The sequence below is a fragment of the Diprion similis genome, chromosome 8 (genome assembly GCF_021155765.1).
Source record: "Diprion similis isolate iyDipSimi1 chromosome 8, iyDipSimi1.1, whole genome shotgun sequence".
Classification (NCBI taxonomy): Eukaryota; Metazoa; Arthropoda; class Insecta; order Hymenoptera; family Diprionidae; genus Diprion; species Diprion similis.
In genome coordinates, this window is record NC_060112.1 from 23,960,593 (window position 1) to 23,976,064 (window position 15,472).

General features: G+C 36.1%; 1 protein-coding gene across 16 annotated transcripts in view; it reads right to left on the reverse strand.

Moving 5' to 3' along the window:
* Positions 1–15,472, reverse strand: part of LOC124409204 (protein piccolo-like) — a 31,920-nt gene that overhangs the window by 15,559 nt on the left and 889 nt on the right. The window lies entirely within an intron of this gene.

Here is a 15,472-nt window from a genome sequence, read left to right on the forward strand (position 1 = left end):
GCGACATTGCCGCTTCCCAAAGATTATATACTGCAGATATACATATATGTATTGGTTTCAAGTAAAGCAATTATCATACGATAAACTGCACCGATGAACAATCGGCAAGCTTACTATTGTGAATTGCTATATAAATAATGTGCCAAACTTCTACGGGAAAGCATGACCTGAAGGATGAAGAATTCAATGTAAACAATCGATCCATTCCACAAAGTCCCGACGAGTTTCAGTATGAGAAAATTCATTCTCCCCGTCGAGCGTGTATAGAGCTGATCATGTGCACGCCTCCTCACGTTGAAAATGGCTCAAAAATGCTAATAGCTGCCGGCATGCCGGCTATTTTTAAATATCGAACAAACAGTCCATGCATTTTATGCGTTTCAACGATTTTTTTTTGGGGGGGGGGGGGGGGGCAAGTACCCAGTATTGAGAATATGAATAAAAAAAAATTCAAATTCTTCGAAAAGCATTTAAGTAAAGAAAAGAGTTACAAAGGAAGCGTTGTTGTTGTTGTTCTTTTTTTTTTTTTTTTTTTTTTTTTTTGCCGTTTCGGCGAAACAACAATTTCTCGTTATTGTAATGATTCACGTTTCGGAAAACCGATTATTTCGTAATTTTAGGAATCTCTGAAATGCAGTAAATTTTAATAATGCAAAGCGATAATTCATATTTTCAAAATTTAGCCACTTCAAACTCACTTATATTACAATATTGCAAAACAGTAAATTTTTTCCCAAAATGTTTTCTTACGCTAACGTTACTGACATCAGCCTCATATTATGATTGGACTAAAAACCCGGAGTACGCGGTTAATTTTACCCTGCAGTTTTACTGCCAGTTAATCGTAATAGGCGTTATACGTTATTTCACATGCAGGCAGGTGTGGTCATTCTGCAAAGAACGAGAAACTTGATTTTCTCAGAAATACTGTTAGTTACACTAGGACACGGCATTTATATTATGAAAATATCCACGCAGCAAACGGCAACTAGGACATTAAGAATTTTCCTTAACAATATGGAATTTACTCAAACGAATATCTGTGGAAATTTGATTCCTACGATCGGGAAATATTTACGGAAGAATATATCCCAACATTTCCTTATTCACTAATTTTGCAGCTATTACACCGCCATTAATCCCTGCGTAAGTATGTACTTCCATTGAAATATATACTGTGAAACTGTCATTTCCTGCTTTCATTTATTTATAGTATCACGTAGAAGAAACATATCTGCAGAGTAAAAGAGAACCAACCGCGCAAGTAAGTATCGCGATTGAATTAGAAAGTACGTACGTATTATGCTGTACGTTCAAAGTTTACTAACCCTTAACATAACTGCTGCGAGAAAGTAACGGTAATTTGATTTTCATGCCTTCTTCAAAATGATTCTTCTTGATCTTCTTCTTGAAAAAAAAAAAAATATACATATATATATATATATTTATTTATTCAAGAAAAAGTATTACAATCTAATTCCGAAGAACACAATTAATTTTGTTACGTCGTATATGTTTCTCTTCATCATCTTTCCTTTTCCTTAAATTTTTTCCTAATCGATATGTTAAGAAGACGACTATACTTTCGACGATAAATGAGCGTTAATATCGAAGCCTCTAATTTGGACGATACAATATAATAATCGATCTAAAACAAGCCCGATGAATAAAGTTAACCGAACAACACATCAAAGTATATTATAGAATGTGAAATAATTATTTTTACCCGGATCTCACGATGTGTAATAATCCGCGCGGTGCGATCGACGATACACCCAACAAAGCGTTAAATGTACGTCAAAAATAGACGTAAGAATAACATCGGTAGATTCAAACTGAACCTGAGCGTAATGCATTGTGCATGAAACGGAGCAGCGTGCAAGTTGAGTCGATTCGGTGAAACAGGGAACGCGCAAACTGGCGTGCAGCAAAGTGGATAAACCTATAATACGTATTATACAGCTGCAGGCAGAGCAGAGTTGTTAGACACTAATGTAAGAGCGAGTAGCAGCGAGCGAGTGAATGAGCGCCGTGTAAGTCGTCGTGGTCGTCGCCTTGCGTTTAGTTGGCATAGCGATGGGATTTGCAGCGACCTACTTGGCGGCCCTCGACCCTGCATTGATTCGATACAATTTACAAACAAAAATAATTCTCATCAGCACCGTGTATATCATTTGTATAATATATATATATATGCTATGCACAATGGCCATTAGACCGTAGACATTTGTAAGATTATAACGGTTATTAAATCATGCCAAAACCCCTCGGGGATACAACTGAATGAGAAGCGTCCGAAAGAAACAAAGAAAGGAAAGAAACAAGTCATCGTTCTCTCTGTTACAATCTTTTGCATCACAACAACCTTACCTGGATTTACGATGCCAAAAACGGCACACCGTCTAGGTACAATAATATTCGTTAACCTTACGGCTAACTTGTTTTCGGTCTCAAAACAAAACGCGACTTCGATTCTTTACAAATTATGTGACAATTAACGAGTGGCGATGCAGCCGACGTGATAGAATCGGAAATCATCGTCTCACATAAGTCGTATTTAAATAGAATCGAACGAGCATTTTGTTTCGGACCGAAAACAAGTTAGCCGTAAGGTTGAGGCATCAACGAATATTACTTGTATCTGATTGAACTCTGACTAACCCAACGCCTGCTTTCAACCAGCCAGTCAATTGTCAAAAGTTCAAATACGTAGTTCATACGCAGATAGGTATTGCCGATTCTACAATTGCGTAAGATTTACACGCAAGGATTTTGACAAGATCGTGTAAAATTTCACACCTCATATAATATATCATACAGATATCGACGTATATAACGTAAAAAGTGATGAAAGTTGATTTTGGGTCCATGATGCACCGCGTGGCAATGACGCGAGTTGTCCTAAGGAACGTTTGGAGTCAAAGGTAAGCCCTTTTTCTCGTTAAAGTATTATACACAGTATAATAACAACAGTAAATCGAAACACCGGGGAGGAGTAGGAAAGAAGGATATGTATAACGAAATACTACAGGCCGGACAATGGGACCTACGACGAATGTTGGGTCCCTTCTCGGCCCTCTTGTACGGAGTTCGAAGTGGAGAAAAGAAGTGGTCTCTTCGCCAATAACCGGTATTGCTACTCTTCTCCTCCTCCTCTTCTTCTTCTTCTTCTTCTTCTTCTTCTTCTGTTTCTCTTTTCTGTCTAGTCTGAGGCTCTGCTACGCTGGGTGGGAGGATGAAAAAAGTAGAATGTTTGTAGCGAGCGGGAGAGCCGGAGAGAGAAAAACGACGTGTAAAGAAGAGGAGGAGGGGGAGAAGGAGAGACGAGAGCCTATCGATCCTTGAAACCATACAGCCCGCAGACAACACAGAGCGATATCCGGCGATACCTGCATACATTGTGCAGCATATATATATATGTGTGTGTGTGTGTATGTTATATATATGTTACATTTATGCAGGTACGTTTCTCGCGTATTTCCCAACTTCAACAAGTTAAAGAGAAGACAAAAAGGTGGAGAAGGAGGAGGAAGAGGACGAGACCTGCGGTGAATTGTGTTATACACGTGCGGAGCGAGCCGAGTTGGTGATCTGGACTACAATACCTACTACTGCACGTATGTATAAGAGGTAGGTAAACTGCATGGTGAAACAAGAAGGGATCAAGATGTGGTGAAAAGTGTGTTGAGAGGGTTGTTTCTTTTCGCCCATATTATAAAAGTGCACTTAAAATTCATTTGTGATCGTTGTTATCGTTTTTATCTTGACTCTTTTTTTCTGCATATCTCAAACAGTGCCTCCAGCAAAGGTTTAGTAATTAATATTATAAAAAATCATCATCACGCATGGACATCGGTTTAAGACAAAACTCAACGATGACTATTATGTATGTACATATATAAGTAGGCCGATATCCTATCTTCGCTGATAGTCATAAATAGAGTTTGATGAATATAAGAAGACCAATAACAACTCGGGGCTTAGACTAATGGGAATTTTGTGTTGTTGATGCACTAATTGCACTGACGAACGTGTTCCTATCTTTATTATTCCTTCGACCAATACTGTCGAAAAGAAATGAAAAAACACCAATTGCAGTCAGTGTTTCAGGCCATCCTTGTGTAACGCCGGCAACGAATTCCGAGCACAGGATTTATTAACTGAGAGAAACTGCATCACTGATTCGTCATAAAAGATGCATCCACGCCACGAAAAAGAAGTCATCCTCGTGTAAATTCATCAGTTTGATAATAAAACCGCGCCCTACATATGCTCAAACCACTGAAACGCCCGCGCAGCTCACGTTTTTTTCTTAATTCTTCTCCTTTTTCCCCGTCATTCATTGTGAAACTTGCCACAAAGTATAAATAAGCAACGTGGTTCTCATTCTCTCTCTCTCTCTCTTTCTCTCTCTCTCTATCTCCCCCTCTCCCTGTCTTTCTCTCTCTCACTCGTACGTATAAAACGTACATGTGACCATAAACAGGAAAGCGGTTCACGCAAACGGAAACCATACACAATACTATACGCTATCAGCAACGCTAGTATATGCAAAACGTGGCGGTTACGTGTGCGTAAATAAAATGTGTGATACTTGTATATAGGGGAGGGGTGGGCAGAACGGGGTAGGGGACGGGGGGCAAAATGGGGTACCCTTAAAACTTCATAAAAATATTTTATTTTTCAAAACATTCTTTAAATAGTCAAAAATGGCTTCTATAAACATTGTTGAGCATTATTATGAATTTTCAAAAAAATTTTGTTTTTCCCCGACGTCTGAAAGTCATTTTTATTTTCTTTGGTTACAATAAAAAAAAAAAACGCTTTACCTTATTAGAGTCCTCGAAAACCAAGTATTTCCTTAGGTATCTCCTTTGCCTTGCCTTGCCTTGCCTTGCCTTGCCCCCCCCCCCCCCCCCTCGCCCCCCAAAAAACATGCATACTAACGTATATGAAAGCGTGTTAAACGATGATGCGGGTATATTGAATCGAAATAATGAAAAATTACGTGTATAAGCCTGAAAATTGAATCACAAGACCGAACCATCAATAATAAAGGTCTTACAACGGAGCTCACTGCAAATGCAAGAACACATTTCAGCTGCAATATAATATGTATAATATAATATGTATAATATAATATATATATTATAATAAATATGTATATTATAATTGATAATGAAACGAATGAATGAAACTTTCATTCACACGACAAGTTTGTTCCTCTATTTTTTAAATTTATTTTTCTTTCTTTCTATTTTTTTTAATCCTTTTATAAGTTACAAAATACAGTCATCATGTAGTAAAGAAAGAATCCAGCCTCTCGGAATGTCAATTGGAACGTGTAGCTCTACCGAATCTGTATTTATACTATTGCCATTGGTCAAAGTGAACCGGTGCCCTTAATACGATGGTTGGGTTGGACCTATTCGTTCGTGACTTGTCGCTGGTCGACCGGTTCTTGTTCGCATCTTGCGTTTAGTTTATTCCTAAAGTACTCGTATTTCTCCTCCACTTTATGATCCCCGGTATGTTTCCTTCTGAAACTCCCGGATTATCGTTCGCTCCGAGCGCTCGTACATCTTACGTTATACGTGTATAAAAAATAAAATAAAAAAAAAACACCCGCGTGAATGTAAAGTACGTGTAAATGAATAAGTAGAATATACAAAAGGCTACAACGTTATTATATACATATATATTTGCACAAATATAATAAACAATTGTGTGTTTTAATGCTTGCAGGTATAATAATGTATGTTATATGTATTACGTATGTACCTCAGTTAATAAATAGATGTATAAAGGCCACTGACGTAACTGTATATAATATACCTGTTTCACAATGACTTATACACATAGAGAGTCATTAATTTTGAAAATTTCATTGTAAGTATTCAAAAGCATAATATGTATATGGAGGTGCACAATTATAACTAACATCTTCTCAATTTCTGCCCTCCACCCATCTTTATCTCGTAAATTTCTACATTATAACGTATACAAAACGTGTCTTGAGTCGTATAATCTGTTTAGAAAATTGGCAACAAACACGAGTATGCATGAATCCAATTTTCTGCCACGCCACAACGTCCGAGCAGACTTGCTGTAATGTATTTCGCACCGGTTCAATTATTCTTATGCAATTTATATAATATAGAAGTTGTAACGATCCCGATTATTCCAAGTAGCGATTATATATATATATATATATATGTATATATATATATATATTCCTATAACGGGAGGCATCAATCGGGTCTAATGGATACACACACGAAGGTGAAAGTGAAGGTGTATATGCATATGTATATACAACAGTAATAATAACGAAGAATAAATAATAACAACAACAACGCGACAAGAAACTCGGGAGAAGAAACATGATCTTCGATTTAAAACTCGTGCTGGAACTTTCACTGCGCGACCGACCCGCCTTACGTGTATGTCATATATGTATAAGATTACGAATGATATAAATTATATATCACATACCCATGTGTATAATATATTATGTAAACATATAATAAACATTAAACATAGATATGTAAATATATTTATATCATTCGTACTAATACACACACATATATATATATATATATATATATATATATATATATATATATATATATATATATATACACATATACATACACACATGCAACGTAATCACGTGTATAATCCATTATGTACATATATTGCATAACGTAATTCGTTAATCATTCGGAATGCACAAAATGTATTCGATATAGACGTTATACACGTGTACATGCATCATACATTGAAAAAGAAAACGGTAAAAAAATAAATAAATAAAAATAGAAAATAAAGAATTCCGTCGCAGATAAAGACGTAATATGTAAACAAAGTTAACCTCGTTTATATACGCGCATATATTATAATCTCACGTGTATGATATTTTCGGAAGACTGACATCAACGCTGCACGTACACATATATAATAAATACAAATCTTACGCGTAGCTGTTCACAAAACGGTATTTAAGAAAAATTCCCAAAGTTTGAACCTTGAACTAACGATACGTGCAGCTGCATATACATATAACTTGAATGCGAAATAAAAAAAAACCTTTACCGTTTTGTTGTTTCGAAAAAAAAAAAAAATTTTATTTGAATTTGAATAAAAGTATAAATAAAGAATAAATGTATAACTTTTCTTTTTTATAATTATATATATATATATATATATATATATATATATATATATATATATATATATATATATATATATATATTGCAGGATATTTACTGCACAGCTTATCATTTGAGCTGTGAGAAATACCAGAAAATAAGCGAGTGGAATAAAAGCGGGTTCAAAGGTCAGATCGTGAACCACGAATACCTGCCTCATACATATGTGAATAGTTACTTTTTACTCATAGCCACCATTTTCTTTTCTGTTTTTTTTTTTTCTTAAACCACCCGTGGAGCGAGATGAAGAACAGATTTTGAGAAAAATTGAGCATTTGACGCGCATCTGCTACTATAATATACAATATGAGTATGGGAAAAAAAAAAAAAAAAAAAAAAAATACCGCAAAGCGAATGAAATGACAAAGTAAAAACGAATTAACGTTTCTCTCGACTTTTATTATAAAGTAATTACTATTACACGTAATATGATGAAAATTAATCGATATTTGCTCGATGAAATGCAAGCATTGCCGTAATGTACGTACATACATGTAAGTATGAATGTTTGTATGCACGGTATGTATAACAAATGTTTGTTTTTTCTATCTCTTCTATTCTGCACCTGCAAAACAGTTGCGTCAATTATGATTCTTTTTCTTCTTCATCGTTAAAAAATATACGATAACGAATGTTTTTTAATCATGAACACCGCAAATTCGATACAATATTTATAAATTTTATAACGTTTTAAATCGTTGCTAAATTTCCATGTTTAGCTGTTGTACGCAAAAACTCTCAATCCCGATGCTTGAATTGGAATAGTTTATAGCTAATTGCGATATTGTGTCTGTAAACTGGAGATCGCATCATGCGCATAAAACTGCAGGAATTAAGCTCGACGTTCAAGTTTGTTATTCGTTGATTATCATAACCATTCCAATAGTTTTGTCATGAAAAGAATTTGTGAAATCTGCGCGTTTTGTGCAGTCTATCATGGTAAAGTGCTACACGTGATTGTCAGTAGAGCTCGAAGAAAGATTTTACAAATATGGTTTAACAAGATACAATTATACAGCGGAGCTTTACTCTTCACAGCGCAATAGAATATTACATATATATGTATATACCTAAGTATAGTATATTATAGTTAAACGATGAGTGTCTAGTTTCACAGAGAAATTCAAACACCATGCCTTTTGCTAATACGCAATAAAATCGCGCTCCTAATTTTTTTTATCCAAGTGTGTATGTATGTATACAGTTATTATGATTATAGATGCAGGAAAAGGCGATTTAATTCTGAACCGAAGAGTATGCGGTGTAGGTGTTGTACGAATAAGAAAATCGATGCTTATCTTCCTCTTTTTTAAAGGCAAACTACATTACAGCCAGTGCCGTATTGCCGATCTCCCTCACGCTGGTGAAGATAAGATTTTTAATTTAAAATAAGGCACGTATCAATTTTTAATTAGATATCGTCATCGCTGATTACGCCGCACGCGATTCGATGCAGAGCATGCTAACTATTATGTATATACATGTGTAACTTTGACAGTACAGAGGGTACATGTGGGTGTGCGATGTGTAACATTTAACGTGGTAATAATCGCAGCCTGCGGCACCTGATATCGATACAGCACTGTGTAAGTACTTTGCAGATTGATGACGAATTCGCAGAAAATGAATGCGAGATTTTTTCGATAATTTTTTCAAACCATTGTCCTCGGGACTTGAAATATATGATTAAAAAAAAATCCATATATATATATATATATATATACAGTATAGCTATGATATGATTGTATAAATTTTGTAGCAGAGAATGTATATAATAAAAATAGGAGATCTGGTAAAATTACATGTTTTTGTAGAAATTCGAAGTATTGTACAACGAACTCGTGTACATGGGTATAGCTGTAGTGTCATCGCCGAGATTACTAGTTAATTAAAAAAGTTTGCACAGAGTCAACCTCCAGCGACACGAGAGCACGAATAATTACAACTCAGAGCAGGAAAACAGCCGGATATTCGGTCGACGAATCGTTATTTAAAACCCGGACTCCGGATTCCTAGCAAAGACACATATGGGTTTAAGTATGTCAAGATGAATTTAAATACGGAATAAAAACATATAGGTACGAGGCTTTCTCTCTTGGACAAAGGAGAACCTAAAACCGACAAACGCAGACAAGCGTGAATTCTTTATTATGTTTATTACGTGTAGAATAATATACAAGATAACGGCTTGGTGAGTAAAATACAGAAATTTAGACGAGAATTAAGAATTTCCTTCTACATACTCTAGTTAGCGGATTACAATATTTACAGGCGTTTTTACACTAGTAACAAACCCAAAAACTAAAAATTTTTCACACATAAGTGATCAATTCTAGGTATAATATAACAAAACTAACTGATAGCCCGTTGCGGTTCCGCCCGTCAAGATTTTCAAATGTATCTCGTACGAAAACTACCTATTATACTTAGTCATTATGCTCTGGCGAATTTTTTGCAGAGTTCATCAAGACCTTCAAAACTCTTAAACATAACTTTTGCTCTATCGGTAAGAGTTCCCGTTCCGACTTTGCCTCCAAATATCCTTAACCTCTAAAACTATTGATCTAGTTGTAAAAAAAATATATCCTAAAACCTGGCCAGACATTGTAGCTATCTATAGAAAAATAATAATCAAAATCGGTTCAGTAGTTCTGGAGTTATTAAACCGAACTTACGGACAGTTAAGACAGAGAGAGGTTGAATTTTATTTATACACATGTAGAGAAGAGAAGAAGTGAAAAGAAAAGAAAAAGGCAGGTCTGTATAGACAGGGCTGACGATAAATAATTAAAATCGACGATTCCCTTTCCTCTCCGCAACCGTACAAAGTATATCAATGTCCCTCTATGGATCGAAGTTTCTATTTGTAAGCCGGTGTCGCCCTCCGGCGTCGAGTTTCGAAAGAACCAACCCCCCCCCCCCCCCCCCCCCCCCCCCCCCTCCTTGGGCTCGGCGCCCTCGATTCGTGGCGAACGACCCTTATTGTTAGTCAAAGGCCACGGACGTGTCGGACGCCCCCGCAAGCAGAGCTTCGCTGCGCGTCGGCAGGAAGTTCATACCTATAGGATGGAAATCGGGGGCGCTGAGGACGCAATTCGGTTGACAAAACAGGGTCGCCCGACACATCCGTGGGCGTAGGTCGGGGCACGGACGCGGCGACGCCGGTGATACCGTCGTATCTCGTCGTGCGTTTGTGACGTCACTCGACGGGTTCACCGGAATGAATTTAGCCGCGGAGCGCCCTGCGCCGCGCTCGTCGTTTGAATGCATCGATATAAGCGACACGATGTATGTAGATATGTATGTATGTATGTATGTATGTATGTATAGTGAATACGTTATACAGTTTGTCTATTAGGTTACGTCGCACCCTCATTCGCAAGGGTTCCTGGGTATTTCGAAACTCTATAAATATTGTATAATGCTTGAAAACGTTAGGAGTGAGATGATTTGTATACATCATTGTATACTGCTGTAATCATAGTACCGAAGCGTAAATCTAATGTTTTTTTTTATATCACGTTGTTCTTTGTACTTCCGACTAAAACTGAATATAGAATTTTTTTTTTTTTTTTTTTTTTTTTTATTTACCTGTACCGAATAACCCTCGGATCGTTTACAAGATTTATTTATGATGGTTTATATAAAACCGTTATGAATTGGATTTATTTAAAGGCTCGTACTTTTTTTTTATTTGTTTACATCCAAGTAACACGTGAGACTATAAAACTTGAATAAAAAAATCTCATCAGCTTTCATGTCATGAGTAAAGAAAATTTATAAGAACTGTCGAATATTCGTTGAAAAGTTTGTTTATTTATAATGACAAAAATTAAGAAAACCCAATTTCTCGGAACTGTTTATTTTTCCACATATTCTGACGAGCGAAGAATTGTTTAGAAATTGGAGAAATTTTTATTTCATCTTCCTTATACTTCCTTAAACCGAAGGAAATTAAAATATATTGAAATTGAAGGGGGGGGGGGGGGGGGGGGGGGGGGTTGAAACATTAAAAGAAAACGGCAAAACAATCTCACGCCATTGTGTAACATAAAATGGCGGTATAACAATCGAACTGCCGACTGGGATACGGATGTGAATAATAATAACGGCCGTTCGCCCCCATCCGTTCGTCAAAACACTGTTGCGTGTACCTATACACGCATCATGTTTACACACGAATAATGCGTGAGATGAAACACGCTATCCCTATGTTCTGTTATACATCGAGAGCTGCCTTCTGCCTACTACTCTCATTGCGAGCCTAAAATCCATGAAGCAACGTTCCGACCGTCAGAGAATTATTATACATATATACCACATCTCTCTTCCTCTCTCTCTCTCTCTCTCTCTCTCGCTCTCCCGATGAGATTCAACTCTAGACGTGAACTAAAATCAGAGGATACTATAGAGGCCAGCATAGAAGCTTGTCTTATATACATAGGTATAGATATTATAAATACGCACCTCGCCTAAAGAGGTTTGGGAGAGTATAAGCGATTCGTTAGAATGATGATGATGAGATTGAGAGATATTGTAGACGCATATATATATATTTCCGATATGGGTATACTTTTTTTTTCCAAATTCCATTTACAGCGGGTATATACATGTATAAGTACTTCATAATTTTCACTATTCACAAAGTATGTACTTTAATCAAAATTTGCTCGACTCTTCAATTCTCCAATTTAAACTTTTGCTTCTGTTTCACATATAAATTACATATATGTAAAATAGGGCTCGTTCTCATAAACGCGAGTTAGTTTGATTGAAAATTGCGAGGGGAAACAAAAACAAACAATCCTATCTGAAAAACTCCATTCCGTCTATTTTTCTGTTTACCAAATACGAATGTTTTTAGACAAAGGGTAGCGCCGAGTGAGTCTCGTGAGCACTGTGAATTACTGATTCGTCTTGAAGTTCTTTGAATTCAAATTTGAATATTGAGTCATCGTGTCGAAACGGTTGGAACAATTTCTTCTATACTTTTTTTTTTTTTCAGAAATAAATTGGGAAGAACCATTGTGTCCCAAAAAAATGTCAAACAATTTCAAAGTTACCCACGTACAATGACCATGAAATATATCCCTCACCCTCTACATTACAGCCGGATTGCGATCAGTACATACATACTACATGTATACATTAATATTATACGACATTACGGCACGTGTATATTCGCGATGGTATGTACAATACATTGACATTCCACGTATATACCTGTACACATATTATGCAGATAGAACGCTTTGTTCTCTGATCCACCTCGATGTTGTTTTGAGTCTTCTTATTCTTATTCTTATTCTTATTCTTATTCTTCTTCGAGTTTGGTGTCGTTTCTTTCTAGCGTATTAACCAATCGGAAAACATTCGCATCGTAAAATATACGATAAAAATATTCTAAAAAAATTATTTACATTATATAATATTTGAATAGGTAAGAACAGCGGTAAAATGCCGGCAGAATTTTGAAAATTATTATCATTACATTACAGCCAGAAACCTACGCACAAGGTTCTTCATAACATATCGAAATGAAAGCAATCATTTATTTAATGATCGCGACAAGTCGCATTGTCAGCTACTTAACGACGATCATCACGAGCGCGACATTCCAAGGCATGAAAAACGGTTTTTAAAAACATTCACGCGGCCTTGATAGGTATATATATACACATATATAAACATACCTCTCATCGTCGGTATACGCAAACGATTTTGCCGCAAGTATATACATATATATGTATATATGTATGTATGTGTATGTATAATTTCCTGTACGTATACGTTGTATTATTATCTTCTATCGGAATAAATACAGAAGCTGCAGAAGAGGAACGAAGGAAGAACGAATCCGAACATTATAATATACGAGTCGCATGGTAACGTGACACATGTTATCACATGTATAAGCTTAAGTTCCGAGTGTTCGCATATGGTAAATCGTTTTATTTGATGCGAAACGATACGAACACGCCTCGATGCGATTTAGCGTTTCATCGCTTGTAATATTCGTGCCGCATTTTTGATCTACAATGTGGCGCGGATTGTCCCGAGGAACAGTCATTTCCGCGTAGCAAAGAGAACAACGGAAAATAAAGGAGATAAAGAAACAAAAAAAAAAAAACAAAAAAAAAATGGAAATAGAGAAGAAAAAAAACCTACATTCTTCAAGATTAGATAATAATCTAACTCAGGCTTGTAATTTATTTTCTAGCCGCCGCTGCCGCCACAGTCGCCGCGGTGTCGGTAAGGTTTAAATATAAAGCTCGAGAAATATGTATATTTATATTTAGTACACTTTTGCTGTAAATTATTGAAAAACGTTATTCACATTAAAAGTTACCCATGCTGCGCGTTTTTGTATACATTTATAGGTATACGTATCTATACTACGTGCTGCGGTAAATATAGCGTATGAAAATAAAATAGTATAACATGAGCTTTACGGGTTCTAATATCTGTACGTTTCTCCTTCTGACAATGAGATAATATACCAATAATGGTATAGCATACATCCAAGCGACAACAACGTCGTGCTGATGATATTGTTCTACATCATTTATCTGATTGTTAATATGTGCCGAAAAAAAATCCTGGTTTTCTCATTCACGAAAGGAACGAAACAGCAACGAACGTTTTAACCGTGACGTAAAACCCGGAAATCTACACAATCTGTTCCTTATATGTATACAGCACGAGAGATTAATAGATGATAAAACATTGTGTAAGAAGAAAAATGAATGAACAAATTTATTGAAGGGTGATTGGTATTGTTACAGCTGTATTATGATATTGTGCAAATAAGAATTGAATTCTTGGTTTTAGGTTTATTCTCAAAAGCGGGGAATCGTATCATGGCGTGCTTAAAAATCGATGAGTTTGAAACACCGCGGCGCAGGTTAGCAACGATGGGAAGAAGGGAGGTAGAAAGGGAAAAGAGAGGAAGAGAGGGCAACAAGAGAGAGAGGAGTAAAGTGGTAGTCAAGAAACCAACAACATGGCTGCCAACCTACGAACAGAGCGCCGCCTGGACGGAATATTGGAACTTTCGACGTCTTTCAATTGTTTATACTTGTAGTTTCGACGAAAATTATATCACTTTCATTTTTCATAACCTAACCTAAAAATTTGCTACGCTTACTGTATAACGAAAATGGAAGTAAAATCACATACGTCTCACAATTTCTGTAACGCAACGCTATTTCTGGTATTTTTTTTTTTTTTGTTTTTTTTTTTCATCGTTACATTGGTTGGTTTTTCACTTTGACTTGCAGGTGAAATAAATCTAATTATTACTTTTTAGTTTCGTGATACAGCCAATTAAGTCTCTAAAATCGCAACAATGAATCACCGTATTATTCATTATTTCACTTCGTATTAAACGTCATCCGTATTTTTGATTTTTTCGAAATGTATACATTAATGATTTACAATTGCAACAACGAATCAACGAGTTTTATGGGTTCAACTCTTTTCAAATGTTATTCATTTTAGAAAACCTGTTCCTCACTGCCCTGTTAACCAATAAATAAAATACGAGAAAAAGCGGCGATGTATGAAAGTAATTCACAAATAAGTTTCTATTTGTACTTTTATACGGCGTACTAATGATCTCGGCCTGCCTCGAAACCTCTGTCGAGTTTTCATCGCAGTAACATCGAGCTAAACTTTCCAGCGATGGCTTGAAAAATGAAGACATTTTCCAAGCATTGAATCAGGTAATATACACACAAGATAGAAATTATTTGTGGGTTAGATCGACAAAGGATTACAGTCAGCTATCCAGCAAACTTTTGTGTTAGCCACATATAAAAACAGTCAAAGATTACTGCAGACCCTAAACATATGGTTTGGCTTTAGAGCATGTCCTCGTCTCTCCTGATGCAAATGCTAGGGGAATCGTATCGTACAACGAAATTTAGAACTTCAAGGAGACGAGGCTAATCATATTGAAAACGCAAAAGTTTTGAGAAAGTCTTGACTGCGTTTGACAGGTTTGTAACCCCTTTTCTCATTCCAATGTCTACGTGCAACGAATAAGACGAACAGTGGTTATGTGAAGAAATTGATCTGCACAGATTAGAAACTGAAATTGTACTGAGAAAATTTTACCACTCATGGATTAAAATTTATACGACAAATTAGTTAGGTGCATGTTTATCTTCTCACTGATAGAAATATCGAACTGTTAGTGTGCTAATATGAGAGTTACAGAACCTGCTGGTTTCGATAGAAGAAACACCTGACAGTAGTAG